The following is a 6,000-nucleotide window of genomic DNA, read 5'->3' on the forward strand; positions in this document are numbered from 1 at the left end:
ACCCTCCAGACAAGACACCCCTGGACGGGACACCCCCTGGTTTTTACTTAGTCCCGAGTTTCCATTAGCTGGAAATTCTTGATAAATATATTTATGCAACATTCTCATGCCATAATAAAGTCTTATTTTAGAAAATGTTATTTGATGGTTAAATTATTCTTATCAGTTACTGAGATATAATGTAAGGTTTTTCTGAGTGGCTCATACTGTTGTTGTTCAAAAAGGTAATAAAAATGGCAAAACGGTTTTCCTCGATAATATTGTGTGTGCCTATCGCAGTTTGCCAAATAGGGAGTCCCACAGAAAAGCCCTGCCACCTTGACCTCACCACAATAGCAAATTGTCCATTCAGTAACCCTGTACATTTATGTAGGGCCTAATTCAACTTTGGATGCAGAAGAGTGAAAAATGGCAAAGCGCTTTTGGACTTCTGTACAGGACTGTGCAGCAGCTGCAGCATACTGTACAAGCTTCCACTTTGATTGACAGTGACGGTTGGTGATCCAGCGTTTCACAGGAGTGATCTGAATAATGCAGGCGTGTCTAGACCATTTGCGAGGTGGCTGCATGATATCATGCGTAACTGCTGTTCAAGAAAAGATGGTGCGGGTGCGCCAGCGTATGGAGCAATACGGCATATGGAGGAGTCAAGCTGAACCCTTTTAATATGGACGTCTTCAGCAGACCGTAAAACATCCTGCCAAAAATAGACTTCTTGAGGAACTTTTTTTTTCAACCTTTTTGCAGCACTGTAAACCTTGTTCTCGCTGAGGGATTGAATAAGTTAGAAAAAATACAGTGATATTCTAATGTGCTGAGTTATTTCAGCTATGTATGAGAACTTCCAAAAGTAATGGGACTTGCCAGCATAAGCTTGTTCCTTGCCAAACTTCATAACTTCTAGTATTTTGTATAGCAAACTTAAGGCTTGGAAAAATGTCCTGTTTCAACCAAGAAGCAGTTAATGCCTAGCATAGTAAAGTCTATGTCAATCCAAATTCTTGAACCAGATGGAATTAACAGGTCTAAAATTCCTAATTTTTGTATACAGTATAATATATATATATATATATATATATATATATATATGTATATAATTTTAGAATGCTGTAACACTTTAAGTACATTAGAAGTAAGATTTGCTACAGAAAGCATGTTGTCATCCGGGTTTTATATGCTCGTTTATACTGTGGTCACCAGGAAGTATTTTTATCCCTGAGATACCTTGATTTGCAAATTATATTGACTTTTATTATTTGATATAAGATGCTAAGTGTACTTGGCATAAGAAGATATATAAGTCCTATGGTGTTTTTTGGACTGAAAAAAAAAAAAAAGACAGTGTCTTATCGGGGAAATACGGTATGTATGTATATATATATATATATATATATATATATATATATATATATATATATATACAAAGGGTTAAGTAGGGAAATGGCAAAGAGGTTGGCATATACAAGGGCCTGGCACAGAAAAGAGGGAAAATAGAATATACTTACCTTCCAGCAGTGGCTGCAGACTTTGGGCTTCAGTGCCGTACATGTATCGCCAGCACCGAGAGCATCGGATGATATATATGCACCTCCAAATCTGGGTTACCCCCTTAGGGGTGAGTCCATTCTATAAGGTTGCAGGGAAATTTATTAAGAAAAGTGCTGGTGCAGTTTAATGCATGTACTGTATATGTGTGTGTGTGTGTGTGTGTGTGTGTATATATATATATATATATATATGTTGCGATGGGGACTGCACACACCGGTCCTTGTCTCAGAGAATAAATGACGCCGACCACAGGGGTCTTTTAGCAAGCTTTCGGGACTTTATTGACCCGTCTTCAGGCTCAGCATAACACACAGTGAATGAACATACAGGTTACCTTCAAATACCTTCACGTTTCCTGGGCGGTTCTATCGGTCCTCCCCCAACAGGTCTCTGATTACTATGCAGGTGAGCAACTCATTCTGCTCATACCTGTGTAAATTGGCAGAGTCCCTAGCCGTCCAGGAATCGTGTTACAAATCACCAACACTAAAAAATTAAATGAAATATAAAACATTGAAACAGTGAGATATAACAAAACATCAGATGCACAGTGACAACTGCCACCCTGCAATATTAAAATATACAAACGTATACTAGAATCCAGTACATAGCCTCTCTCATTTGGTATATGGATGAATATAATGAACTATTTATCTTAAATTGATAACTCTTAATATATCCAAAAACTTTATACATATAAAATTTCATCCAATTAAATATTGAATTATCTAAAGAGGTGACATGTGTTAATTTCACAGGAAGATGCTATAATTTAAGTGATCATTCAACCCTCGTGGTTTGAGGGTATCAAGTATATGGATCCACTTGGATTCACATTGCAGCAATCTCCGGTGTCTGTCCCCCCCTCGACCATCATCTGGCACATGATCTATGATCATGTGTCTAAAATTGGCCAAATTGTGCTTTGCCTGCACAAAGTGCCTGGCTATGGGTTGGTCGACACTCTTTCCATTAATGGCAGCTCTTATGGACGTTCTGTGCAAGGCCATGCGCTCTTTGAAAGTGCGCATGGTCTTGCCCACATAGCAGAGCCCACATGGGCATTTGATAAGGTAGACCACAAAGGGTGTAGAACATGTCAGGGTGTATTTGATAGTATATTTATGTCCAGTGTATGGGTGGTGGAAGTTCTTCCCCACTATCATGTGGCTGCACGTAGTGCAACCAGTACACTTGTGGCACCCTGGGGCTCTTCTGGTGACTTTCTTCATGTTCTGGAGTTGCTGGGTGACGTCTGTGTGTACTAGCCAATCTCTGATGTTCCTTCCTCTATGGTAGCTGTGTCGTATATTGGTGTGTTTAAGACTCTTGAACTCATTCTGTACTACCGGCCAGTTGTCCCTCGCTGTCGTGGATTGTACATTGAATTTTTGTACCCAATTCAAGGTGGGATTAATGGTTGTATGCTGTTTAGATTTGAGGGTATTGGCTCTTGAGATTTTTTCAACTTTGGCTCTAGCTCCTCCCAAGGTGATATCATTATAGCCACGATCCCTAAATTTGGTAGTCATCTGATCTAATGTTGTTTCTAGAACTTCAGGGTCGCTTGTTATGCGTTTGGCCCTCAAAAATTGTGAAAAGGGCAGGCTCAATGTCGTTGATTTGGGGTGAAAGCTGTCTGCCCTAAGGATGGTGTTTTTATCTGTGACTTTTGTGTACACACTAGTGCTAATGTTGCCATTATTTAGTTTGATAGTGACGTCAAGATAAGCAATTTCCTCCAAGCTCATGTTGAAGGTATATTTTATGGGGCAATCAGTGTTGTTAATATTCTCCATCAATGAATGAAATTCGTCATAGCTGCCCCCCCAAAAGAGGATGACATCGTCGATATAACGCCTATAAAAAAGTATTTTATCACGTGTCTCTCTATTAAGGAAAAATCTCTCATCTACAGTATGTGGGACATGTAGCCATTTGCGTATGTCGGTGATACATTGGCCCCCATAGAGACTCCTGTCTTCTGTAAGTAATATTTTCCATTAAAGAAAAAGTAGTTTCTCCTAAGGATACATTCCAATAATTTGAGAAAAAAATTATCCTAGGTCCCTTATAGAGAGGATTTTCACAAATCAAATTCTCAACCGCCCGAAGTCCATCTGCATGTGGTATGTTGGTGTAGAGGCTGGTGATGTCCAGGGTCACCATCCAGGTGTTAACCGGGACATCACCCAGCCCCCCCAACAAGATTAGTAATTCTGTTGTATCCCTAAGATATGTTGCACCCGCCTGTACACATGGTTGTAAGTAATAGTCTAAGTATTTAGAGATGTTACTAAAAAGTGAATCTCGTGCAGACACAATTGGTCTGCCAGGCGGGTGCAACAAATCCTTGTGGATTTTCGGGAGAGTATAGAGGATGGGGACTCTGGGAGCATCACATCGTAAATAATCAAAAACATCTTTATCAATAATGCTCATATTTAATGCTTCAACAAGAATCATATCCACCTCTTTCTTATACTCATCTGTAGGGTTGTTCTTGAGTAATTCATACACCTCAGCGTTATTCAATTGTCCATATATTTCTGCACAGTAGGTCTCAGTGTCCATAACGACCACAGCACCTCCTTTGTCGGCAGGTCGTATGCATATATCATCATATTTGCTAAGATTTTGTAACGCAGTCCATTCTCCATGGGATAGATTGTTTCTGCTTTTTGTGTCGTCAGTTGCTGCAATGTTGACTCTTGTGTCCAATACTCGCATAAATCCTGCTATCGCTGCATTGTTAGAGTGAGGATCAAAATCAGATTTTCTCCTAAATTTGTACTCCTCCGTGGTATTCGTTGATATGGATTTAGAATCAAAAAATTCCTTGCGGTGTAATTGTCTCTGCAAGAATTGTTGGTCTATTTTCCAGTCAAGTGTATTAAAGCTGGTAGTTGGAACATAGCCTAAACCTTTATTAAGGACAGCATATTCATCAGGTGACAGATTTCTTTTGGACAAGTTGTAAACTACTTGTTCGTCTTGCGACCCCGTGTGTTCTTTTTTCCTCCGTCCTTTATTGCCTCTCCTGGTGCGTCTGTTCTTATTCCGCGACCTCCACGGGTTCTGATCCCTAAAGGGGGCTTATTGCTGGAGGAGGGGCCCTCTCTTGGGTCACTGGTATCATCACCTGACGAGGTTTGGGCATCACTGGAATATCTATTATAGCCCCTTCTGTTATTAAAGCGTCCTCTGTTCCATTTCGGTCTTTCTGTCTTTCCTGACAGCCAGCGATAAACTCCATGGGATCACGCTATCTGAATACCTGAGGGAGAAAAAAATCCCACGGGGATTTAGAGTACGCAATACACCTACTATAGGTCGCTACAATAAAGACTTTGTGAGGCGATGGATAGCGATCCTTAATAAATGTTCCTTAGATATGATGACGCTGGTTGTAGAGGAGGCTGCAAAGGAACTAAGAAACGTACAAGCCAAGATTGCAGATTATGAAAAAACCCACAGCAACCAGATCGCTAAAGTTATGTCTCCAAAGTGGTTGGAGAAATTGGAAAGTCAGGTACAAGACTACAAAAAAGAACTCGTTACCTTTAAAAAACAAAAATATGAAACTGTCAATAAGGACTATGAGGACCTTACTGTTTATCGCTGGCTGTCAGGAAAGACAGAAAGACCGAAATGGAACAGAGGACGCTTTAATAACAGAAGGGGCTATAATAGATATTCCAGTGATGCCCAAACCTCGTCAGGTGATGATACCAGTGACCCAAGAGAGGGCCCCTCCTCCAGCAATAAGCCCCCTTTAGGGATCAGAACCCGTGGAGGTCGCGGAATAAGAACAGACGCACCAGGAGAGGCAATAAAGGACGGAGGAAAAAAGAACACACGGGGTCGCAAGACGAACAAGTAGTTTACAACTTGTCCAAAAGAAATCTGTCACCTGATGAATATGCTGTCCTTAATAAAGGTTTAGGCTATGTTCCAACTACCAGCTTTAATACACTTGACTGGAAAATAGACCAACAATTCTTGCAGAGACAATTACACCGCAAGGAATTTTTTGATTCTAAATCCATATCAACGAATACCACGGAGGAGTACAAATTTAGGAGAAAATCTGATTTTGATCCTCACTCTAACAATGCAGCGATAGCAGGATTTATGCGAGTATTGGACACAAGAGTCAACATTGCAGCAACTGACGACACAAAAAGCAGAAACAATCTATCCCATGGAGAATGGACTGCGTTACAAAATCTTAGCAAATATGATGATATATGCATACGACCTGCCGACAAAGGAGGTGCTGTGGTCGTTATGGACACTGAGACCTACTGTGCAGAAATATATGGACAATTGAATAACGCTGAGGTGTATGAATTACTCAAGAACAACCCTACAGATGAGTATAAGAAAGAGGTGGATATGATTCTTGTTGAAGCATTAAATATGAGCATTATTGATAAAGATGTTTTTGAT

The sequence above is a fragment of the Crinia signifera genome, chromosome 3 (genome assembly GCF_055691185.1).
Source record: "Crinia signifera chromosome 3, ASM5569118v1, whole genome shotgun sequence".
NCBI classification, from domain to species: Eukaryota; Metazoa; Chordata; class Amphibia; order Anura; family Myobatrachidae; genus Crinia; species Crinia signifera.